Source organism: Oenanthe melanoleuca, chromosome 1A (genome assembly GCF_029582105.1).
Source record: "Oenanthe melanoleuca isolate GR-GAL-2019-014 chromosome 1A, OMel1.0, whole genome shotgun sequence".
NCBI classification, from domain to species: domain Eukaryota; kingdom Metazoa; phylum Chordata; class Aves; order Passeriformes; family Muscicapidae; genus Oenanthe; species Oenanthe melanoleuca.
In genome coordinates this window covers 2,988,184-3,013,976 of record NC_079334.1, presented here as the reverse complement: position 1 = coordinate 3,013,976, position 25,793 = coordinate 2,988,184, and the positions used below count along the sequence as shown (strand labels likewise).

The following is a 25,793-nucleotide window of genomic DNA, read 5'->3' as shown; positions in this document are numbered from 1 at the left end:
GGCCGCTCGTGCCGGGGAGGCGGAGGGTGAGGGCGGTGAGGGCGGTGAGGATGGGCCCGCGCAGCGGCGGCCGCCCGCGGTAGGGGGGGCAGCGGCGGCAGCAGCAGCAGCGCCCCCGCCGGCCCTGAGCCGCCCCGTGCGCGGGCGGCAGCGAGGGGGCAGCGCGGGGCCGCCGGGGGGCGGCCGCTGAGCGGCGTGGCGCCGGGGGGCGGGCGGGGCCGCAGCGCCGAGCGGCGGCGGCGGCGGCACACGCAGCCGCCCGCGGAGTGAGTGAGTGAGGGAGGGAGGGAGGCAGCGAGCGAGCGGGCGGACGGCGGCCGCGGGAGATGTGCCCGGAGGAGGACGGCGGCTGCGGCGGCGGCGGCGGCAGCGTAGCCGGCACCGGCGGCCCCGAGGCGGCGGCTGCGGTGGCGCTGGACGAGCTCCGCTCCTGGTGGGAAGTCCCGGCCATCGCGCACTTTTGCTCGCTCTTCCGCACCGCCTTCCGCTTGCCCGACTTCGAGATCGAGGTGAGAACCGCGCCCGGTCATGCCGCGGGCTGCGTGCGCTCCCGCTGCCCGGCGGGTCCCGCTGCGCCGGGGGCGCCGCTCGTCCCGGCGAGCGCCGCGTTCCGCCGCGATGCCGCGCTGGCGGCGGAGCCCGCAACTGCCCCGCTCAAAGTTCGGGCGCGCCCGTCCCGGGCCAGGAGCCCCCCGGCCGCGGGCGGAGCGGGGCCGGGCCGCATTGTTCACCGGGCCGGTGTCCGCACACAAAGGTGGCGGGGGGACGGACGCGGCTCGCAGCCCAGCGTGGTTCCCCCGTGCCCAAAATGGTGGCGGGGAGCGGCGGGCCCGGCCCGGTGACCCCCCACCTTTCCCGGGGTACCGGCGGTGCTGCTGGGGCGCTCATTGTGCGGATCACGGAGCCTCCGCCGGGAACCCGCGGTGCCTTCACCCTGTCCTCTCTTAGCTTTCCTACCTCCCTACCCGGTTTCCCGTGTAACTTTCTTGTGCGTTTCGTTTTTGTTTGTTTGTTTCTGGTTAATTTTGTTTCTTATTTTCACGTGCGCCGCTAATGTCCCGTAAATGTTTTGTGCGCCGGCTACAAATGTTACAAACAAAGTGCGTCCTGGTAGGAAATCTTTTGTGCTTGCTGTGAAAAGCTATTCTTGCCAGCGCGTTGGCAATAAACCGGGTGAATAACGTGGTGGCGTGTGTTTTTTAAAGACAGTAATTGCCCCGTGAATGCGAATTCCAAAGATGTTTAAAAGTTCATTGGGATGCGCGGAGCCCTAAAGAGCGAAATTCCTCGAGCAGGATGTGAATTTCTGAAGAGGGGGAATCCCTTATGCGGTACGAAATCTTGAAAGGGGATGAGATCTCTCAATGATGCAACTTCTTGCGAAAGAGAACTCCCCTCCCCCTCCTATTGATGCCAAACCATTAAAGGGGGAGGCTCTCCGGGCCCAGCAGCGCAAAGTCTTGAAGGAACCTGAATTTACAATGATAAAAGGGCCAAGGCACTAGCCTTTCACCTTTGGAGGCAATTAGCATCTGGCTTGCTTCACAAATGAAGTAAATGTGGGCTCCCCTTTGGTTCCCGGAGCACGCTTAGGCTGGGGGAGTTAACATCATCGCTCGGAACGAATTAACTTGCTTTTTTGGGGGGAATGCCCGGGAGGAGGAGGAGGAAAGGAGTGCGGGCGCGTTGGTGCTGCGGGTGCCGCAGAGCAAAAGCAGCGCACCGAAAACATCGCCAAAAAATTCCGTCCACGTGGATGGCCCGCAGCCCTTGGCAGAAAGGGGTTTTAAAGCGTGGCGTTTGTCCGAGGGTCGGTGGGAATTGCGGTGAAAATCGGGATGCTGTGAGAGGACGGATGCGGCTGTCAGAACTCTGCTCCTTCAGGCACGTGGAGTAGTAGATCTCCTTCCCCGGCAGAGTGTGAGCAGCCCAGCACGAGTAGTTTCAAAAGTTGCTGTTCCTTGAAGCTCACACCATCTTGTTACCTCTTGCCTGGTGTAGTTGTTCCAGTCTCACCACTGGTTTCGGGGATATCTGGGAACAGATCTTTGCACAAAGCCTTGCTTAAGTTCACAGTTTGAAACCAATAGCCAGCGATGGGATTTTTTTTCTAAGAGCAGTGCTCTGTGTGTGTGTGTTTTTGGTCTTTTTTTTTAATTTGTGCTTTATTTAACTGCATAGAAAAGATTTCTTCCGTGGTTTTGGACCTAATAATAGCAGTGCCCCTTCTGGCTGGTCTCACTGCCACCTCTGAGGTATGCTTGAGTTTCAGAGGTGTCTGAATAAAATCGAGGTGATTGTTCTTCTAGGGGCTTGTGGAGATGCCAGGATTTAAAGCACATGTTAGGAGGAAATAAAACCATAGCTAGCCATCAAAAAGTGAATCTCAGCTCATGTATGAATTGTATTTTCTTGCTTTAGCTTTGGGTATTGTGGAGAGGACTGCTCGTGGCTGAGCACCAATGGATTGGGGTACGCCCCTTCCCTCAAAAGTTACTGCCCTGTGTGAGTAACCCAGGGGTGATTGTCCCAGTCCCTGAGGGCACAGAGTAAAACGGGTGCTTTGAGTGAATCTGTGCGTGTGGAAGGAAAAATTGAAATCTCAGGCTCAGAGGGTTTCAGCTGGAGGATGCTCATGCTCCAACTCCTTGAGCTTCACAGCTAGTGTTTGTCTAACTCTGCCCAGTGTCTCTAAGGGGCTGTATGCAGCTGTCTCTTCTTGGATATTCTCTCCTTTCTAGGAGGTGTGAGCTCCTCTGAGTTTAAATTCTGCTTGGTGAGGCTTTTTTTGCTGTTTTTCTGATACCGGTGTACAAAAGACAGAAGTTTTAAACAAGCCTTAATTTTGCTTGAAACAAATATCCCCTGCTGTCACTCCTTTCAATTTCAGCAAGTGGGTCAGGTTAGGGTTTCACTGCTGCCATCCCTGCAGTCCTCAAACCAGACAAAACCTGATCTTCCAATTTGTGGTGTTCTGCTGGTCATTTTTAAAAAGCTCTATGTATTTTTTGTTTTTCTTCCCCCTCCCACCCTCTCCCCCACCCCTTCCTCCCCTGATATTTTTTTTCTTCTGGTGGGTCTGTCCATAGCTAGCTGGAAGGCTCTGTAGTGATAGGCCATCTGGACCCATCCCTCCTGTGCTGAGCAGATTTGCTGAGGGTATTTGAGAAGTTTGGAGCCTTTCGTAGTCTAGAGAGGCAGAATGGAGCTCTTTTTTTTTTTTTTTTTTTTTTTTTTTTTTTTTTTTTTCCTTCCTTTTCACTTTTTAAATGCAAACCCTTTACCTTCTACTTATTGGCCCAAAAGAAAGTGAAGTTTCCAGGCTTTGAGATGCAGGGCTGCCATCAGCAGCTGCATGGCAGAAACCTGAGAAGCAAATGTTTTAATTTTCTTTTTGCTGGACCTGTGCATAGCCAGAGACTGCAGGGGAAAGGATGTCCAAAAAGAAAGAGGCACATCCATCAGGCTGGACTCTGGGCATTGTCTGGGGAGAGGGTGGGCACAGCTGGCCCTCATGCTGGCTCTGGCAGATGCAGGCGCCTGGGTTCCTCTTTTTGAAATCTCTGCTGCAGCATCACCCGCCAATGGACTCAGGAGGGGTTCAGCTACCGCCAGCAGGTCAAAAGTTCAGTGGGACAGAAGCGGGTGCTCCGGGACGTGTTCAGCTTCATGCCGTGTTTTTACATGGATCTGAGGATGGCACAGAGCACTTCTGCCTTCTGGAGTGGGTTGGCTGCTTTTTTTTTTTTTTTTTTTTTTTTTTCCCCTTTCCTCCCCTTTTAAATGGCTGCCTTGTCAGCCATCTGCTGCACAAAACTTTCTTGCCACTTCAAAAGTCTTTTGGTTGTGTTGGTATATTTCTTGGTGGTTTGTAAAATCAGAGAATGGGTAAGATTGCAAGGGACCACACTGGGTCGTCTGATCCAGCTTTCCTGCATCACACCACTCTGCATCAGTGAGCTTGTCCTTACCTACTCTAACAGCACTGCAGCAGGAGAAGGTGTGGCTGTGGGGGGTGTGTCATTTTTTTTTGGTTGTCATTGCTTTGATGGACAGAAAGGATGTTTTCCACAGTCAAGTTAGTGCAAGTGATGATAGGGAGTGATTTATTTCCCTCTTCAAGACTGGACTGTAATGTGGGACACCTCTTGTGTTAAAGTATCTGCTGGCTGTATGCCCTTCCCCTCTGCAACTGAAATATCCTCCTGGCAGCTGTAGGGGTTGTTTGTATCGAAAATATTGGGAGAATATTTAACGTTTTCAACCATATTTCAGCACAACTCGAAAACTCTGGACAGGAGCCAGTGTGGCATGGCCACCCAGCTCTTTGGCATGTGCTCTCAGGAGCTGTGGACTCAAACATTTAGGAACTTCTGCCTGGGTAGGTCGAGGGGAGGTGACTTTCCAGAATGTGCTTGAAAATAGTCAAAACGTTGTTGTTAACTTAGTTTATTTGGAAAAGGGGGAAAAGCCACATTACACAGGGAAAACATAAATCTTTTCCTGTGGTTTTTAAAAGCACCTTTGGGCAAATTGCCTCTGCTGTTAACTTCACTACAGCTTTAAGATGCTTTTCCTTGCTTCTTGCCCCTTCCTAGCACTTCAGGCATTCCTCCCACCCACAGGCAGGGAGGGCACTGCTGCTCTTGCCTTCCTTTTTCCTTCTCTGGTGTGGTATCTCCGTGCTGGTTCTTGAACAGGCTCTTTCTGTCAGGAATATTATGTGGCTGTTAGAAACCAGCAGCTGCTACTGCTCCCCCGGGTCCTGAGGAGGAAGAGTGTGGAGACAGGGAGAAGGAGAGAGCAGAGAACAGGGTTTCTTCTATCTGTACAAACCAGATACAGCTTTAAAATAATAATTAAAAAAAAGTGTTAAACAGTTTGTTAGAATTTTAATACTTTGAAAATAATTCTTAGTGAGGACAGGATGGCCAAATATGCTCTGACCTCCACTGTTGTATCATGTTAAGTCCTGCTGAAAATTTTCTGTGGATCTCCTTGCTCTGCCTTCTGGGTGTGTCCCTTGTGATCCATGCCACCAAAACAGCACAACCTTCCTGTTCTGTCAGTGGCTTGTACAGGGTTAATTACACAGTAGGGTTTGGTACAGCCTTCACCCCTCTACAGCTATTTGGGTCTGGTGCTGCATTATTATTGGTGTTACAGTAGCATATGAAGCTTCTATTGGTGCCTCATCCTGCTCTGTGATGGCCAGGTAGTTTCTGATCAGAAGAATTTAAGATGTAAGAAAGATTAGTGCAGCAAGCAGGCACTGCACTCTGGTGAAAATCTTGGTGAATTCATGTAGGTCAGCTGTGTTCATCGAGGGTAGTTCTGAGTTTAAATGCCTTTTTGGTAGAATGGTTCAGTCATTAGGATGTCCATCCCTCTTGCCGTTTGCCTGTTCACAGCAGGCAACATTAAAGTGGGAGTGGGCAGTGACTGAAGCAGCAGCAAGCAGCTTTCCTCTCATGTGAAGCACCTTGCTTTAGAAAAAACACATTGTCTGAGGAAAGGTGGGGTGACTGGCAGTGCTGTACAGAGAGAGGTGCTATACAGAGAGAAGATAGGGTTGGAAAAGATTATGGAATTCAAATATACTGAAAAGACAATGCTGGTCCTGTTGGTGGAGAGACACTGTGAATTTGGGTTATATCCTATGGTCACTCTGTGATGGCTCTGCTTCCCCTGGACAGCAGCAGCTTCATCAGAGCAGAGGGTGTGAGTTGGGTGTTGTTGTTTAAAAACCCCAGCAAAATCAAGGGCTAATACTGGTTTTATTGTTCCTTTGATCTGTCCCATCCCCTGTTTGGTTCAGTTGCTGCAGTGCCCCATCCCTCTCCCCGGATCTGTTCCAGCACCACTTCTTACACTGCTGCTCTTCGCTTTTGCTCTTAGTTATTCTGTCCATAATAGAATCATTAACACTACGTGTCAGCGTTGGGCTCTAGAGTTCATTGAGATTAATGGAGGGGGGAGGCAGAGAGATACTTCTCAGAGCTGTTGTTTCAAGTGGTCTGCAAATTGGAAAGCCGTTTCTATTTCAAATGCAAGTCACATCTTTCCCAACTGTAGATCTTAAACTTTTACACAAGTGTTTACATTTTATATAATGATACTCTAGTGTAATTGGATAAAAAAATACAAACAAGCAAAAACCAACAAAAAAGGAATAGGTGGTTCAGGAGGCTGATACATGAGTTAAAACGTTATCTTAAGCCTGTGAAAAGAAACAAGTAGTGACTGCACGAAGCCAAAGGGTGTCTGAACAATGGAAAAGGAAGGTTATTTTGACAGCATCATTTTGAATGGATCTGAGTTAGGTGACAGGGGAGCTGGGGAATGACTGTAGCAGTCGAAGGCAGAAGGGAAGGAGGAACACAGTAAGAATTTCAGAGCACATATTACAGCCTGATATTACAGATTTTATGTGGTGTAAGTATAGGGAATTCTTCTGCTGGCACAGCTGACACTGAAAATCATGCCTGGTGTTAGCTGAAGTGTTTGTGTACCCACAAGTTTAACAGTTTAAGCTGAGTTTATTTTAAGACCGATTTAAGATAATCAGGTGCAAGTCTTTCCCCACTAGAAAAAAAATAATGGTTTGTGTAGGAGCTTAAATATGACTTTGCAGTTTGCTTTGTTTGAGAAGACCCAAGTACTACAAACAACCTGTGCCAATTCAATCAGGATTTAAACTTCTGCATAGCGCAGCATCTAAATCGGGCCTCGAAAGTTTTTCCTTGTGGAATTTGCTCTAACCAAACCAGCTAAAAGTAACACCTTTAAAGTGTTGCAGTTTTATACGTAGACCTGCTTAACTGTGTTCTTTCTCTCCCAGCACATAATGCCGGCAGAGCTGTGCCATTCGGCCCCTGGCATCTGTTAAGTGCCTGCATGAAGGGTGAAGAATTAACTTTTGTAATGGCAATGGATGCTTTCATAGACTTCTTTCAGGCAAAAATCTCCTCAAGAAAAGGGCTATGGGTAGAAATGACAACAGCCAAGGAGTTAAAATTCCCGAATTAAAAGTTTATCGTGTAAACATTCTTGTAGGTATGTATGAATTTTTTAAAAAAATAATTTTCCCCCCCTCCTCGTTACCAGAAGCAACAGCATCTGCTGTGGTGGTGGGAACAATGCAGCCTAGTGATTCCTCCTTCCTTACAGTAGAGAATCCTGTTAAACACACAAGGCAGTGCCTCAGAGTGTATCCTTTCAGCAGGCTTGTTCCTTTTAATGGGTGCCCATTCCTGGGGTCTCCATTGTTTCACCAACAATAGCACTAGGGGCAGCTGATTTGGTTGACAGAAAATGCGTTAATTTAACAGATCTATTCCCTTTAGCCGGTCTCCTTCCTATTGTGCCCCAGTTCTCCCCCAGTTCCTGGGGAGGAGGGCCTCGAGAGAAGGGTCTGTTAGGTGGAAGGCTCCTGCAATTAGGAGGGGTTTGCAGCCTTTTGTGTGAGGAACAGAAAACAGCTGATGGGGAAAAGTGGTGAGAGTGCAGTTTGCTTACTGCCAGAACACTCATTTTTCTGCTTTTTGGAGGGGGTTTACAGACAACCTTTACAAGGGATGGGGGAATAACTCGAGGCTAAGTGCTGATGGCAGTCAAGGTCTTTGCTTTGCTCAGAGGTGGTCCTGCAGCCCAATGTGGCAACTCCTTTCAGCACTGGCTCAACTTTTTGACAAACTCTTTATGTGCTATAAATGCCTAGCTAAAACACCAGCTTTCCACTGAAAAAGCAAGGCTGCTGGTCTTACCGGGATAGGACCGCTGAGAGCTGGCTGGGGAAGGCAGTATGTAAAGTTAACACCAAATTATTTGAAACATGAGGGGTGTAATGGTTTTCAGGGACCTCTACCCTGGGTTAGGTCACCAGTTCAGTGTAGTTTTTGGACTGGTCTGATTTAAACAGTGCAGGTTCTCCACCCTTGGTGCACTTAGATTGGTTCAGCTCTTCCCTGTAGTAATCTTGGTTCAGTGAGGGAGGGAGGTGTCTTTGTTGGTTTTTACATCAGTGTGGTCAAGCAGACACATTGAGCCTGGTGGGAAGGAGGGCACAGGCACTGCTGAGAGGGCAGTGAAACACCAAGCTCTTCTCTTGGAGGATGCTGGGTGCCAGAAAGGAGATTTCTCTCCCTCTCAATCCCTGGCTTCAGCCACACTTCTGACTGTGTGGTTTGCCCCTTTCCTGGCACCGTCCCAGCTGCTGGCTGGGTTTTTGCAGGAATTGTAGTTCTGTGGTGAGAGCAGGACCTCCTGCTTTTGGTGGTTGGGGTCAATCCACTGTGGCTCTTGAAACTCTAGCTGTAGTTTAGTTCTGGTTGCAGGGGCTGGTGATGTAAAAGGAGCTCTGGAAGATCTTTTTTCTCCTCTTTGGTCAAGCCATTAATTCTCTGGCTCTTTCTCTCTAGCTAAGCCTGCTGTAAAGGGGCCAGAGTTTTGTATGGTCAAAGGGTTGTAAGGCAGACCTAGTATTCTCCTCTCTGGTGAGCCCTGTATGTAGAGAGATGTGTGGCAGCAAAAATATTTATGTATCCATAACACAAGGCCAAGAGGGTTGTGGTTGGAGGTTTTTGGGGTTTTTTTCTTGCTTGATTTTCTTTCTTTTTGTTTGTTTGTTCGTTTGTATAGGAGGCAAAGGGTGAGAGTTCACTTCAAGAGCTTGACTCTTAATAGAGCTTGTCATTGTTGCTAATATAAAACAAATGATGAGCATGGGAGAGGAGTCAAAGGCTCCCTCTTCTGGTGTTCTAGGAAGGTTCAAATACTGAAAAATAAGCAAGGAAAAAGACCCCTTCACCTACCTTGTGGTATTTTGTGACCTCACTTAGACCTAACCCTTACTGGCCCACCTTGTAAGTCTCTTCATGTCCCCTAAATAAGCAACCTAAACTGCTCTCTTTGGAAATGGAATGCATTTTCAAATGCAAAACATGTTACACTTGTAAGTAAAAGTGAGTGCTGGTTTCAGAAGGGTTCCCAGTGTGAGCATGGAAAATGGCAGCCCTGCATATATATCCCTTATGGCATTTCTCAGTGCTTCCCTTTGCTTCTCCTCTTTGCTGCACCCTCCTCTTGCAAAGATAATGTTGTGTCCGTGCATTTCTCAGGGCACACGTGTGCACTGGCATGTAAACATGTTTGGGATGATTGGAATGGCCAAGAATGCTGAGCACTCCCTCTAGGAAAGTCTGTCCACGGCTCTGGCACTCCTGTTGCTTTAGATTGAGTCAGTCCAGAATTCAAAACTTATTAGTGATTGATTGATGGAGAAATGTGCACAGGGGGCAGTGCTTTGTTGGGAATTTTAGATGAATTTTCCAAAAACCATTATATAAAGCATAGTACCTCTGAAATGAATAGGATTTCAGAGCATTCAAGAAGGGACTTATTTTTCTTTCATATTTTTGTGCTCTTCAGGGGAGAGCTGGCCATCACATGGCTCTTTTTCTCTGTGTTGTTAGTGTGGACTCATGAGCAGTGTCTGGTGGAACCTGGGAGCACCAATTCTCAAGCTGCCTTCCCACAGCAGCTCCTGCCACGGTCACGGGCAGCACTAAAACTGCTCACCCAGATTAAAAACCGCAACACTTTTTAAAAACATGTTTTTTTCTTTAAAGTGAGCTGTGCCTCACCAGAAGCAGCTCCCTCCACAGCCCCACAAAAGTGTTGTAGCAGCATGACTGAAGCAGTGGCACGGGAATGGAAACAGGCAGTGGGGAGGGGAAGGGCTTTTTATAGCTGACACTTCTGCTGAAAGAAACGCTTATCACACTGCAGCCCTGGGTAGCAGGTGGAGTGAGCACAGGTAACAACAGGTCATGCAGCACTCAGGGCACCTGGGGGAGAAACCTTATCAGTAAAACCCTCCCTGGAAGGGTTTTGGGCTATATCAAGCCTTGCTACATTTCTTTTTTGAAGTGAACATTCTGGCTAGGAAAGTATTAATTTGGAGTTAGAGGGTGAGCCTTTAAATTGTTCGTTCTGTAGTCAGTCCTGAATGTGCAGCTGAAATAAGTTAAACTTTGTGGTAGCTGAGAGTCTTGTGAAAAAACACTTCTTGAGAAATTCGGGCTTTTTTTAACAACACAAAACAAAGTATCCCAAGAAAAAGGTTTCTCTGTGGCTCTGGTCACCAACAATGCAGCTATCTATCCATCCATCAGGATTTGTTTGCCTGTGCTGAAGAGGCTGGAGCAGCTTGCCTTGTTGGACAGGGCAGCCATGTAGAATAAACAGGGAATAGCAGTCTCGATTTCCTTTCTTTCAGCCTGATACAAGGTGCCGAGGCACTGAGGACTATTTTGCCCTTAAGATAATTGTGAGTTGGAGAGGATCAAAGGGCTTGAGGGTTTTTTTTTTTTGGTTGAAAGGGGATTTTCTCCATGGACAGCTGCAGTAGTGCATTAGTAGTGCAATGGATTATCTTTCCATGATCTGTAGGATCTCAACCAGCTATCGAGGGGCCCCACTGAAGGCTGCTGCTTGGGGGAGGCAGAGTGAAAGTCTCCTCCAGCAGGGAGACCTGTAGTGCCTGGGAGCTCAGACCACTCGACTCCCCCTGCCCCAGCAGGGTGGGTGCTGCTGGGTGTGCTTAGACTATCCAGGCAGATAGTGCTGGGAGCATGAGGAAAGGGAGCCCAGCTCTGTCATGACTAGCTACAGCTGATGCCCTGCATCCGCCCTGCTTACTAAGGAATGTGAGAAGGGAGCTGATTCCAGCTGCTGTGGCATCCCGTAAAGGGCAGTGTGTCATTTGGGAGGGTGTTGTGAGTCCCTCGGTGGAACAAACTGCTCTCTGTAGTAAACATCTGACCTGCCAAATGCCCAGAGTTCGTCATTTTGGGAAGTTTTGGACGATCTGCAAGTAGCTGTGGCATTGAGAGGGTGTCCCTGTACATGTCCCGATGGGTATCTGTGTCCTCGCTCTGCGGGGAGGCAACACATCTGGCCTGGCTGTGGCAAGGGTGGCAGGAGGGGATGGGACAGGGCTTGGTGCTATCAGAGGTGGAGATCAGGTCATGCTGTGCCTCCCTGACCCGGTTTCAGGGCCGGGGGACAGGGGCTGGAATGTGCAGGGCTGTCAAGGAATGCAGGTCCCCAGGTGGCCACTGCAGTGGCTTGTGCTTCGGTCGGGCTGGAATTGCATCTGTGCTGGTTAATGAGTGCTGGGGCAGCCCTGCCCTGCCCTGCCAGGTCCTGTGCACACCTCCTCAGGTAGTGAGTGGAATGCCAGCAAGAGAGGGTGACAATAGTATCTTGGGAGGTGTAAAACTCACCCTCCCAGCACTTTTAGAATTTTCTTTTAACTTCCAATGATAGAGGCTTTAAGGCTTTTTGGTTGTTTGAGGGGTTTTTTGTTACTGCAAGCTGGGAGGAACCCAGCTTTGGATTTCAGGGCTGAGGTTTTTTTGGGACAGGCAGTTAGAAATACTTGTCTTTATTTTTAAGCAGGACTGGTTTCAGAATTTAAGGGCTGCCATATGATGTTGTGTTGTTTTCCCTTGGAGTAGCAACTACAGTTTATAATCATTGCCTAGTCCTTAGCCAGTTGGCAGGAAGACTGCTGTGAAGGGATTGATTATTAGTGGATGCTTCATTGTGCTGTTCCAGCCTGACTTTCTTGATCTAACCAGTTTCCTTCAGTGAGAATGGCTGTAGTCAGCAGAGAGAAGAGAGGGAGATGTGTCTCTTCCCTCTCAGCAGCGCTGTTTTTTGTTCATGGGATATACTAAAGATAAGAAGGGTCAACAAAAAGTGTCAACACTTGAGCATTCTCACAGAAAGCTGGCTGGCTGGCTGCTAGGGACTGCTCACAATTTTTCTGCTTCCTCTCGTGATTCTCTCAGTATTTGTTTTTGGAGCGGTGACTGAAAACTAGTGCTGTTTGGTGTGAGCATCCTGGGGGCTCCACCCTTTCCCTGGGAGGGACACCGACAGAGTGGAAACATCGTCGGGAAGGTGATCTAGAGCTCAGAAACGCCAAGACACGCTGGCAGCCCTGGCAATTGGGGGTTAGGGTTTAAACTGACAGTGAGGACATGCACAAGTACAGAGGCAGCAGCACAGGCTGGAGCTTGGGCAGCAGCATCTGCCAGGCTCCTTGGATAGAAGCTGGGATGGTTTGGTCGTGCTGAACCACATCCTGCTGCAGCTCCTCTGATAAACCTGGGCTGGCTAAATAAAGGTTAGGATGTGTGCAGCTGTGCACAAAGCAGCCGTGCTGTAGTGGGGTGGCTGGTGCTGCTGTTGGGGAAAGGGGGTTTGAGCTGGGTGTGAGCAGGAGCAGTTTGTGAGGAAGGGGCCAAAGGAGGGAGGTGTGTGTGTGAGGCTTGGGCTGGGCTGCACACCCCACCAGTGGCACTTGGGAGAGGACAGCTGAGCTAATACTTCAAAGGTGGAGGGTTGGGAGATTCCACGCCAGCTCTTTGGAAGGATGATCCCAACCCTCTTCTTGCCTCCTGCTTTCCTCCCCCACTCCCAAAGCCCCTCTTGGGCTGTGTGGAAGTGTCCCAGTTCTTGCAGCTGTGTTGGTTGTAATAGGTCATTTAGTCCTGAAATCACTGTTTAAAAGGGGCAAGTCCTTGCCTCGTGTGACAGCTGCCGCCTTGCACTTTTCCCCAGGCTGGAAATAACTGCATATGACACAGGAGCAGAGCATGGCATGGGGGAGGGAGGAAGGAAGGCTTCTGGCTTCCTCTCAGTGCTCTGATGGCTTTGCTGTGTGCCTCTTCTCCCATAGCAGAGCCATGCCCCACAGATTTAGCTGATCTCTCAGCTGGCAGTGCCCAGGCAATACTCTTTAACAGCCTGGCACTCTCCAGGCTCTGCAGGCTGGAGCCTTGCTGTGCCTCTGGGAGCAGGAGGGAAGGGCTGTGAGGTGCTGGTGGTGATGCAGGATGCTTGCCTAGAGCACCAGGGAGCATGGCTGCTCTGTGCAGAGGCAGAGACAAGGACAGGGAAGGTGGGAATGTTTCTGCTCCGTGCTCCCCTCTTCAAAATCCAAAGCCTTGAGCCCATGGAAACCTGGCCAGCTTTTCCTTCTAGCTGAAGGGCTGTCTCCTGATTGGAATGACAGCTTTGAACTGGAAGACATTATTTCATTAGCGTGCTAATCAGATACAGAGATTACCTGATTGGCTACTTAATAATTAAATGAAGTTGCCTGTAATTCTTTGAGCACACACAGAACTAATTAAATTAACCCTTCACTGCCCTGCATGCCTGGGATGCACTTGTGTGAAATGGAGAGGGCAGCTTCCCCAAAGTGGGGACTGGGATCAGAAGGGGCTGGTGGTCATGAAGTAGCCACTGCAGGACTGCCAGAGTGGTCTCATCAGGAGCCTGGAAAGGAGAAGGTTATGCACTCTTACACCCTTTCCCTTCAGTTTGGCACACCTGATATGTGATCAGTTTGTCTGGCAATGGGCTACCAAGAGATCCTGTCTCCAAATAGCCAAATAAATGCACTGGGTTCATGGGGTTGATGCCAAGGCATGTGCAGTAACCCAGCCCGTGGCTTAGGATCACCTGGTAAAAATCAGAGAGAAGGAAAACCTGCAATTGACAGTTCTCGAGGAGAAACAGTCAGAGAGCAGAATATATTCTCCTGTACTGTTGAAGCATTATTCTTCCCTGTCCTCACTGGCACGTAGGCACAAGCCAGGTTCTTTCCTTGCATTTGGTGGGATTCCACCAATTAAACTTCTTGTTGACCACTTATTTCTCTCTACTCCTTCAGTGTCCACTCCAGGAACCGCACTTTGTGTATTTTCAACAGTTTGAGGAGGACACAGAAGTCATGTCAGTGCCTTAACTTTTTTTTTATTATAGATTTTAAAAAAATGTGAAAAGAGTAATACACAGAAAATTTCCCTGTGCTTTCCAGACCAAGTGCTATACCCAAGCTTTCAGCTTCTGTAATGCTAGAGGTGTGGCAGTTTGAAATTTACAGTGAAAGGCTGATTTTTATAATGTGTGAGAGAATTGCTGCCATGTTTAAGACACTCTGTGTTTGATCATTTTATTGCTAGGGTGAAGAGTTAGCTTCTATAATTTTTTGTATCCATTTTTAGTGCTAAGCACTGGGTTGAGGCAACAGAAAAGCTACCTTATAATAATCCAACTCTCTTCCCTTGCTGCTGCCACTGTCTCCTTCTAGACTTTGCCCATACATGTTAAAATGAAACTGTCAAATTAAGCACATTTCACTGTCATCCAGAGCTAAACTTGGCAGAGAAGAGCCCTTGGACCTTCTGGCCTAAGTTAACCACGGCTGGCTTCAGCTACCCCAGTAAGGAATTGCTGTGGCATGCAGAACAGCTTTCCCCTTCCCCGTGGTCCATGTTGCTGACTCTGTCCTCTTTTCCCCTGAAGATTGTTTGTAGCAGCAATGTCCTTGGAGCCAGCAGAGGGATAAATATCTCGAGCCACTGCTTTGTCTTTAAAATCTGGCTTCCACATGACAGGCAGCCCAAAATGCTTTGGGAAGCAGGTCAGGAGACAGAAGAAAACGGGGAGGATGGGAAACAAAAGGGCAGCTTTCAGGGTAATTGGATGGTTTCAGTGCTCCTTCTGGCAGGGAGCATTTGCTGGTGAGACATGACCCCCTGTGCTGCCTCTCTGCAGATGTGGGTATGCTGGCAGGGTTTGGAGGAAGAGCAGAGACAACAGCCAGCGAGCCTTGGGATGTCTTTGTGTCCCTACTGATCTCTGAGATTTAGCATCTCACTTCCAAGCCCTTGGATCTGCTCTCCTCATGAGCCTACCTTTGCCATCCTTCCTGGGTCAGAGCCAGGTCTGTGGTTCCCACCTGCTGGGGTCTCTGGGAAGGTGCTTGCCCCTGTTTTATGAGCCATGGGCAGGCATAGGTCTTCAAAGTGTGGGTTTGGGGGAGGCAGGGAAAGTGGGTACAGTGCATCCAAGGTCGAGCTGGAGCCCAGATACAGAAGCCAGTTAGGCTTTAGTGTGTCAATATTTGATGGTGTCCTGTTGTAAAAGGGCAGTAAGTAAGGCTGGCAGATCTGTGTCTGGCCTGTTGCTGCAGTAGAAAGCTGTTTTCAGGGATGTCTGAAACAAAGGATATTCCAGTGTATGGTGGAAGTGGCCATTTAAATGCATCTGACCGTAAAGATGCTCCCTTCCAGCAATTTTGATATCAGAGCTTGTGGGACTCACTCCTGTGGGCAAAATCGTGCTCAGTCAGACAGAGCCTGAATGCTGGAGATTGAGTTTGGGGATGGAGTTCAGGGAGGCTTTTTACCTCTTGTGTCCTCCTCTTTGTTTTTGTTTATGGGTTTACAAAGTCAGATTAGCATTTCAATGTTGGAGGCAAAGCCCCTGGGCGGTGGTGGAACCAGCCTGGTCCAGCCGGTTTGGGATTACTGCTCCTTTCCCAGCAGCCATCCTTCCTTCCCAGCCCCAGGGAGGAGCAAAGCCTGAGGCTTCTCCCTGTTGGGAATGCACCAAGCTGCAGCTACCCCTCCAGCCTGTCTGAGGGTAGATGGGCAGGGTCACCGGGAAGGGTAATTAGCCTTCTTTTCAGGCAAGGATAATTGTTTTATTATTTTAAATGGTAGCACAAGTTCTGGGGGAATAAAAAAAAAACAACCCCCTAAGAGCTCTCAATCCAGAAGCTGCTCACTTTTTCTAATAGGTGTTGCCTGTCCACAAGCTTGGCTTTGCTTCAATCCTGTGAATCTCAGAATGCAGAGTCCTGTTGCTGTAGTAAAACAGTGTATTGAAAAAAAGAGAAGTCCATGCCCCTTTCCTCTCCCTGTCAGGCATAATGCTGTACTCAGTCACACAGTGCAAATACAGGACAAGTCCAGTGGGTTCAAGTCAATGTGCTCCAGACTCATGGTTTAATTGCAGGAGGTAGCATCTCTTCTGAAACCAAAATTTTCTCTTTGGGCTGTTCTGTGTTTATTCACCAGAACTGGCTGCTGCTCCATGCAGTACCCAATCCAGATACTGAGAATCCAGTGCATGGGAACAGCCTTAGGTGCTCCTGCAATGCAAGACTCTTTGTGTGTGGTTGAGCTTCAAATTTACACTCACACAAGAAGCTTAAAGAGGAGGTAGCTTAAGCATAAGAACTTGTTTGTGTTTATTGGGTCTTTATTCTGAAGAAAATGTGAAGATCTTTTGGAAATGTTCCCCCAGTTTGATTAGATTGGTCATATGGCTTTTCTCCCCACGTGCAAAGATGGCACTATATTCTTTGCTGGAAGACTTTAAAAAAATCTTCTCAGCTTGTAGCTGTTAACAAAAAGGGATCTGAGTCTGTGTAAAAATATATTTATTTAGATTCCTTCCACCTTCTCAGATGCCTGAAGTCAAGTTCTGATTTCTTTTGTTCTTAAATACTTTATAACCACCAGTACTTAGTGCTGCCTCGCTTATGCTAAGACACTGTGCACACACCTTCATTCCTCACTCCCCTGCACATTGCTCTGTCTGCTGTCTGGGAGAGGAGTCCTTCAGGGTGCCAGTATGTTAAGCTGCTGAGAGAATGGGGAGAGATGAGATGAAGGTATTGTTATGCTGGAAGGTGTTAATTGGTGCTATCAGCCACTTGTTTGATTTCTAGACAATTACAGCAGTCCTTGAAGTTGTGTCTCAGCCAAGCAAATGGCAGGGGCTCTGCAAGTCCCCCATCTTGTCCTTTTTTTGAGTGCTCATTTCCCCATTGCCACTCACAAAAATTAGCAGGGCTTTCTCTACACACCTGAGCAGAGGGGATGTGCTTGGATGTTGAGGGGCTGGCTGGGTGTACTGCACAGAACTTATCACATGGCTTGTGAGCCCTGGCCTGGCACAATGGCTTGGCACGGGGTGGAGAGGAGATGCTGAATGGTGTGGGGTATTTCTATACTCCTTAGAAGCAGAGGAGCTCATGTACTTACTTGGGCAATGTTTTTTTCTGTGATGTTTCCTGCTTTAGAGGCAGGCACTTGATATTATTTAGGGCAGCATCCTCCTGTAGAGCCAACACCCAGATGCCAAATAGAACCTCTTATTTGTAGTCCAGGATTTCTGCCCAGAGAGAGGACAAGTGAATATCTCCATTCCTCCCCCCACAGCAGGACAAGATGCACAGCAGAAGAGTGGCTGGCTCCTCTACAGCCAGAGGAGAAATCCTCTCCACAGCTGCCCTTTCTCCTAAACTGGGAAGTAAGGGACCATCCTGATTTCCCTGATTTATTTTTATACATTTTTCCTGGGTGCAATAAGAAGTGGGATGGGGAGTAGCACCTGCAGAAGCTTGGAGACAGGTACATTAATGCCTCCCTCTTCCATCCAAAGGTCTAAGATTTGTTGAACACTACTCAGCCATAACTTTGTGTGGATCTCTTGGCATACATAGAGACACATGAATCCAGCCCCAAGTGCCTGCTCCTGATATTCCTTTGGTCATTGGGGTGGAGTATTGCCACCCTGGTGTCCCTCCCTGTGTCTTGACTTTGCTTGCTGCTTTTCCTGAATGTTCATGCTGTGCACCTGGCTTTGTGCTATGTCATACATGGAGAATGGAGTGAGAGAAAGCAGCTGAACAGAGGTGGTGCTAAATGGAGGCTGAGACCTTGAAGGTGTAATAGGACCAATAAGGCTCATTATGAGAGGAAAGTCAAGACTTGATTTTAGAAAAGACTGATAAGGAAACCCCAATACAGAATCACAAAAGTTACAGTCAGAGTGCACCCCTGGAAGTCTCTTATCCAACCTCTCTGTTGGATTCAGGCTTTCACGTGGTCTGAAGAGTGCATCATTTCTCTGTTCTTTTCTATTCTCTGAATGCTTTTTTCTGTTCCTTTCCCTTTTCCAATTCCCCCAAAAGAGAGCAGAATTGTGAAAAGAGTTAAGAGATTATTTAGCAATGCATGGTCTCTAAAACTGCTGAAATTCAGCTTGGGCAAAAGGGGAGCTTTTAGTTCTGAAGCAGGGATACACTTTTTGCTAGCATTTTTTTGAAATTCCATTTGAACTGTGACTGACAATAAGTCTGGGTTGGAAACTGCCAGTCCTTTTTTTATTCTGTAGGGAATAGTTTGCCTTTGAGGGATGGTTGTTGCTTGTGCAGGAATACCTTACTTCAGGAGTCATTATGCAGGCACTCCAAATGGGACCTGTGGGTAAGCACCACACAAAATAGCAGCTGTTGCCTTGAGAGAAATGCCTTAGGCCAGACAGGAAGATTTTTTATTTGTTTTATTGTTGAGAGCAGATAGCCAAGACTTCTGGCCTCTGGTCTTTTAATACACAGCTTGTTTTCATCCTCTCCTACATGCCTGAAATCTGTGTGATTATCTAGTCTCTAAATCCCTATCAGCACCTTCACAGGTGTTCCAGTGCAACTCTTTCTGAGACTGCATTGAAACAGGTCAGGCAGCTGATCTGGACAGTGGATAAAAAAACCTAAAACACCTCAACTCCCATTCCCTCCAGTTATTTTTTGCCTGGATTAGTTTCATGAGCTGGCTTATAGAGTGGCCTGGCAAATAGTTGTGCCAGCCATACTGTGGTATGAAGTTTGGATAAGCAGTGGGGATGAGCAAAGGGGCAAGAATAATTTAATGTTCAAAGTGGACTGTCATGTCAGACTGATCATGCAGGCATTTATCACTGTCAGTGGAAAGAAATTGAACTTTGAGAGATGAGAGGAGTCTATTTTAGAATGACATGAATCACTCTGAAGGTGTTCCCCTCTTTTCTCCGTGGATGATGATGGGGAGCTGAGTGCACCAGCTCTGACAAGATATCAAACTTAAACCTCACTTTTTGACTCATATTTTAATAATGAAAATATTGGCATGCCTGATTATTGTTCATAATGCTTAACCCTCAGTGCTGTTGTAAATATAGAAAATGTCACCAGCTGGAAGCAGAATCCCAAACTTCCTAACAGGGCAGTTATGAGCAATAGTGATGCCATGAAAATCTAGCTAACCATATAAGTGGTTGAAGAGCTAAATATTAGCTCTGGGGAAAAAAAAACCAAAACATTTTTAACCACAACTTTTGGGTAAGGCTGTCCAGAAAATGGTGGTGTTCCTGCACACTTTTCAGCACTTCTGTGCTGCAGTGCTGCCTTCAAAGATCAATATTGCCTGCTAATGTAATTTGTATTTGATCTCAAGTGGTGGTGATGGTAGAGAACGTGCCTGCTTCAAATCACCACTGTGACATGGTAGTGAGGGGTTTGTTGTACATTACTGGGGTTTTTTTGGTGTGTTGAAACCAATGCTAAAGGATTACAAATCCACTCACTTGACAGGAAGCACTGCAACCTTTAATTCAGTGCCTTGTACCTGTAGCTGATGATGGGTTTTAATTACAGGGTTGTATGCTTTTTTCCATGGGCTTGCTCTGTAGGGTAGATGGTGCTGAGAGCACAAACCACGGCTGTGCACTGAAGGAGGCTGTTGGCTGTGTGGTTCTCACCTTGTTTGCTAAAGAAGCTGGGAAGTGGGCAGGATATGAGAGATGGAGCTGCCACAGGGAAAGAAAGGATGTCTGTTGGTTACATGAGGGTGTAGTGCTGTATCTGTCTAGCCAGAGGCAAGGCAGATGTGAGGTCCACAGCTTCTTTCTGCCCTGAGAGATGGTAGCTCCTTTTCATCCACCAGTTCAACTTTGTGGGGTTGTGCTTGTACAGGGAGGAGAGGGAATGATCTGGGTTTCAGAAGCTAAATTTTGGTGGGATTTTGGTTTGTTTCTCTTTTTCACCTGAAATTACTTGGGTTGTCTGGCTTACAATAAAACCTTAAAATGAGTGGAATAGGAGTAGGAATAGAGGAATAAGGATGGGTTTTTCCAACTGGAACATACTGATGTTAAGTTGCATTTTTAGTCTCAGCACTCATTTTTTGTGGACTTATGACTCTGGGTGAGTTGCTTATGCCTCATTTCTCACAAGAAATCTTTATTTACCTGGCTGGGTTGTGGTGCTCTTCCCCCAGAGCAGCTCAGGAGATGTTCCTCTCCTCTGCTGTGGAAACTAAATGCTTCACAAACTATGGTGAGATCTGGGAAAGAGCTTTGGTGAATCCAAGGGAGACTGGCATAAGTTACTGCATCAGCTGAAGCACAGAGAGCAAAGGCTCCTTCACCCACCATTTGTGATCCAGAGTTCCAGTGTGAGCACTGGCTCCTTCCATGTGTCTCCATTGCCAGCAGCTGGTCATCCAGATGATCCAGACAAGGACATGTTTTTCATTTGCTGAATTAGCCAGCTGAGGAGCAGCCGTGGGCATTGGCCAGTACAGGGAGCCAAAACAGGGAGATGTGTTAAAAACAGCAGAGTTGAGTTTGTCAGCACTACCCTGGCATTTCTGGTTCAGCCTGAAGCACCCTATTGCCAAACTTCAGCTTTAGAGAGTTTTGGTGGTGGAGTTGGAGTTGGAAGCAGTGCTGCAGGGAAGAGCCAGCCTCTGTCACAGGTTCTCTGGGTGGCCTCAGAGAGCACCACACTCCTCCTTGCTTTCCCTGCCTCTGGGGTGTATTGCTGCCTACCCACCTTTTCCCAGCCCTGGGAAAAATAACAATTAAGTCTGTTGTGTTTTAAATGCTGCCATAAAAATGCCAAGGATGGGGCTTGTGGGATTGTTTTTGGGGGTGAGGGGGGCAATCTCAAATAGAGATGCACCTCTTAAATAAAGAGGTGAGTTTTGCTGGTGCTGATCAGTTTTTCCCCAGCAATTTCTCATTTGTCAAATCAGATTAAAAATCATGAACTTGTAAATAGATTGGGAAGAGTTAATGCTTATTGGATTGAGATGCTGTGTGGAGGCCACCACAGAAAAAGTTCTATGAAGCGATTAATAGCTTATTTGGTGGCCAGGCTTGGAAGCAATGTAGCAAATTAGGCATAGGGATACATAAAGAGTAAGAAGGATAAAAATCAATATTGAACAGCTGAGGGATACATAAAGAATAAGGATAAAAATCAATGTTGAACACCTGTCTTTACTTCCTAGTCTCACAGTCCCACGTACTGAATGAAGCGTAATGGAGATGTGATTACTCATTTTATTACTATTATAAAGGGTTTGAATAATGGGACAGACCCCAGGTTGGTTTTATAGTCCTGAATGTAGCATCTCCCCCTTCACATGCTGTCACCTGAACCATTGCAGAGAGTCAGCAGCCTGCACAGAAACATGAAAGAATTAGTAATAAGTGAGGCTGTGCTGCAATGTAAAACCCAAAATACACCACTTAACAGTGAGTGAAGAGTGGAATAAAGCTTTCCTTGTCCTCATTTGGAGGAGGACAGGAGGAAACAGGGGAAAAAAATGAGTACAGAGGCTACTGGAATTGAAGGAGCTGAGAATGGAGGGAATTGCCTGGATGAGCAATACACAGAGTGCCTTCCTGGTTATTGGTTTGAAGTGTCCTGGTATCAGATGGCTTTCTGACTGTGTGATTGCTAGCAGACTCAAAACTGTGGGATATGCAGCTCTGGCTCAGAAGACAGATTGTTTTTCTGGTGTACATCTGTAAGCCCTAACTTTTTCTTTTTAATAACCTAACTATTGTAGTCTCAACAGATCCAAGATTGCAGAAATGCAAATTTCTGTATGTCTGATGAGGTCGGCTGTATGGGGTGGATGTTGTCAACAAGCTGGCTGGTGCTGCTGCTGTCTCTTCAGGGATAATGGAATCTGGGAACAATTAAGAGGCAGTGTAATCAGTTCCTGGGGGCAGGAGCATACCCTCTTGCTTTTCAGCATTCCCTTGGCTGACTCATGAACTCTGTTGATTGACTTGGGAAGCAAATGAATCCAGCGCTCCTCCACAAGGAAGAGTTATGGAGGCAAGGTGGTGAGAGGAATACATCAGATCTCGGGCAGCTTCTGCCCTCTGTGCTGTGAAATGTGTGGAATTTACAATGGTTACTTAGCTGCTAAGCAAGTGGGATACTTTTTTTTTACTTTGTTTTTGCCCTTAAGCCCTGTCCATCCTTTAAACTAAGGACTAACAACAAGCTATAGCTGGGAAATGGTCACACATAAGCACAGAGAACAGTCTTGGCAGCTTGCTAGAAAACAAACTGTAACTATAATTATACAAAAATAGATGCACCCATAGGATTTGCAAGCACTTTGTATGGGCTTTGGTAAGTGAAAGAAGCAGTGTTTGGATTCCCATCTCCTTGAGCTCTCCTCTGTTATTCAGCTGTTTCCAAACTGGCAACTAAGAACTTTAGGGTGCAAATAGAGATCTCTAATGCACTGTGTTTGCATATTTCCTTCCACCCAGGAATCCTAAGAGTGTCTGTGGCTGGTTAGTGAGTGCAGACAGGCAGGCAGGATCCTTGGGAGCCAGGCAGGCAGGATCCGTGGGAGCCAGGCAGGCAGGATCCGTGGGAGCCAGGCAGGATCAGTGGGAGCCAGGCAGGCAGGATCCATGGGAGCCAGGCAGGCAGGATCCATGGGAGCCAGGCAGGCAGGATCCATGGGAGCCAGGCAGGCAGGATCCGTGGGAGCCAGGCAGGCAGGATCCGTGGGAGCCAGGCAGGATGGATCCGTGGGAGCCAGGCAGGATGGATCCGTGGGAGCCAGGCAGGATGGATCCGTGGGAGCCAGGCAGGCAGGATCCGTGGGAGCCAGGCAGGCAGGATCCATGGGAGCCAGGCAGGCAGGATCCTTGGGAGCCAGGCAGGCAGGATCCTTGGGAGCCAGGCAGGCAGGATCCTTGGGAGCCAGGCAGGCAGGATCCGTGGGAGCCAGGCAGGATGGATCCGTGGGAGCCAGGCAGGCAGGATCCTTGGGAGCCAGGCAGGCAGGATCAGTGGGAGCCAGGCAGGCAGGATCCGTGGGAGCCAGGCAGGCAGGATCCGTGGGAGCCAGGCAGGCAGGATCCGTGGGAGCCAGGCAGGCAGGATCCGTGGGAGCCAGGCAGGATGGATCCTTGGGAGCCAGGCAGGATGGATCCTTGGGAGCCAGGCAGGCAGGATCCGTGGGAGCCAGGCAGGCAGGATCCATGGGAGCCAGGCAGGCAGGATCCATGGGAGCCAGGCAGGATCCATGGGAGCCAGGCAGGCAGGATCCTTGGGAGCCAGGCAGGATCCATGGGAGCCAGGCAGGCAGGATCCTTGGGAGCCAGGCAGGCAGGATCCTTGGGAGCCAGGCAGGCAGGATCCGTGGGAGCCAGGCAGGATCAGTGGGAGCCAGGCAGGCAGGATCCTTGGGAGCCAGGCAGGCAGGATCCGTGGGAGCCAGGCAGGCAGGATCCTTGGGAGCCAGGCAGGCAGGATCCATGGGAGCCAGGCAGGCAGGATCCATGGGAGCCAGGCAGGCAGGATCCGTGGGAGCCAGGCAGGCAGGATCCGTGGGAGCCAGGCAGGCAGGATCCTTGGGAGCCAGGCAGGCAGGATCCATGGGAGCCAGGCAGGATCCATGGGAGCCAGGCAGGATCAGTGGGAGCTGGGCAGGATTCCCAGGAGCCTGGCAGGATCCTGGTCTCGCAGGTGTGGTGCAGAAGGGTGAGCTGACGTGCCACAAGGCTGCTGCATGACTGTGGGCAGTCTGGAACACAGAGCAGATCCTCTGTCTTCCAGCCCTACATGTGGGGAACACAAAAGTGCTTAAAGCACGAGAGTGCTCGAAATGTTTCTTTTTTTCCTTTGCGTTACTTAGTTCTTTTGCCAAGCGGTCTCGTCTTTTTTCCTTTGATTTTAACTGCTCTGTTTTGATGGTGGTGTGCTCTAGGTAGTTACTCATCTCCCAGGCACATGGGGAGTAAAAGCTTGCAAGGAAGGGATGGGCTGTATGAGCAGGACTTTCCCCTAACTAGGTTTGGTTTTATGGTATCTCACATTCTAGGATGAGAAAAAGGCCAGTGGTAAAAAATATTCCCAGAGGCTGAGTGGACTAGTGACAGGAGAGGAGACAAGCACATGGAAAATAAGCTCCTGCTCCCTCAAAGACGTGCATGCAGAATGATAGTGGGGTGGGTGTGGGGGCGTGTAAGCAAGTAACATCCCAGAAGCTGGAAGAATAAAATGAAAAGGCAGCAGGATCAGCCCGCAGATGAAAGGCAGCCCCTTTAACATTTGCTCCCGGACTCCGGCAACTCTCAGCAGTTGGCTGGAGACTAAGCTGGACGGTCCTGTGGAGCTCCAACAAAGGGACGAAACAAACCCCCGTCCCCCGGGGCCCCCCTCCCCGACAACGCGTGAAACAACTTGATAAATGATTGCTCTGTCAGGGGACCAGGGGATGGAGACGTCTGGGAGGGCAGGGGGAATGTATCTAATTCAGGCAGGAGGGGAGCGTGGGGGTCCCTGCCTTGGCAGCAGAATTAATTGATATGGCAGAGTGGGAAGGGGTGGGTGGCTCTCTGGAGAGGTTTCTGGGGAGCAGGCTGTCAGGGTTTGGGGGGCTCGGGGGCTGTGCCCTGCCTGCAGCCCCCATGCTCACATTGCCTCATTTACTGGGGATGGCAGGAAATACAAACCTCCCCCCTCGCTCCCAGCCCAGTCCAGCCCGGGCTGCTGATAGCATTGAAAGCTGCAGGAACAGGAGCCCATGCCCTGCCTCTATTCAAGGGAACATTAATTACCCTAAAACAAAAACAAGAGGAGTTCACAGCTGGGGCCCAACACTTCAGATTCCCCCTCCCTCTGTCCTTTCCTCTCTCCTTCCCTGCTGCTCCTCCAGTTTGTGCACACCAGCTATTTATACAGTCTCCCTTCCTAAATGGCTGATACTGGTCTGAGCACCCTTGGTGCCCAAAACCCTGCCAGCAGGGTTGGTAGGGACTGTGCAGGCAGAGCTGGTCCAAGGGCTGGATCTGTGCTGCCAGAGGAGTGGTGTGCCCAAAATACACCACCAAAACCAGGCTGTGTATTTTGTGGAAAGCTGTGGCAGCTGGAATAATGAAAGGTCCTACATGGTCAAATGGCTTATCCTGGCAAGTACAGGAGGAAACTTCAGGGAGTCCTCCTGGAAGGAAATAAGGGTTTGGTGGTGGTGTATTTTTCTCCCTCCCCCTCTGTGGGAATGGAGCAGAGAACTTAATTTAGAGCCCTCCCGAGCTGCTGGTTAATAGTTGCTTGATCCAGGAGGCAGCTGCTGCCACCACTTGCAAGGTGACCCAGAGCCCTGTTCCAGCGTGTCCCAGGCCACTATGTCATGAGCACCAGTTGCCAGGAATAGAGAGTGCAGCAATGTGTATAAATAAATAAAATGGGGTTTGAGTGCACTTCTGTGTTGGGCTGATGAAGAGGAAGGGCCTGGCTTCAGGAGAACTGAATGCTGAGCTTTGTTATCATTTTGGTAGCTGTCACCCATCCAGAGAAGTTGGCCCCAAGCCTCACTCTTGGGGCACATCAGCAATAAATGATAACAAAAATAGGTAAAACGTGGGGAGGAGAGTTCTGAAACATGTGGAGGGCAGTGCTTGCCAGCTGTCAGCTTCCTGTCTTCACAGGAGAATTTGATCTCCCCGGGAGCTGCCCTTCCCCTTCTCCTCTGTGCTCCTGCCCTAAGGTCTTTGTAGAGCTCAGCAAGTGCCTTGGCACAGGGTAAGGTGGCTTGCCTGCAGTGGAAGTGCTGTGTTCCTTTAGGCTGCTCACCCTCTGACTGTGCACTGAGTCTTCAAAACCCTCTAGGACCTCCTCTCGTGCCTCCAGAAAATTACCACATACCTCAGAGTTTGTCAAAAAATAATTTTTTGGCATGTCCAGTTGTGGTGTGGAAGCTGTGAGAGGAGCACCTGGCAGTGCTGGTGTGAGCAGCCCCTGCCAGAATCCAGCACCTGGAGCGTGTTGCTGAATG

The 25,793-nt window shown here is 48.9% G+C and overlaps 1 protein-coding gene across 1 annotated transcript in view; it reads left to right on the top strand.

Moving 5' to 3' along the window:
• The first annotated feature begins 331 nt into the window (after positions 1-331).
• Positions 332-25,793, top strand: part of LOC130265343 (chromatin remodeling regulator CECR2) — a 91,147-nt gene continuing 65,685 nt past the window's right edge. The window contains exon 1 of the mRNA XM_056514385.1: positions 332-509. The gene's annotated coding sequence lies outside the window, so the exon portion shown is untranslated. The remainder of the gene's footprint in view (positions 510-25,793) is intronic.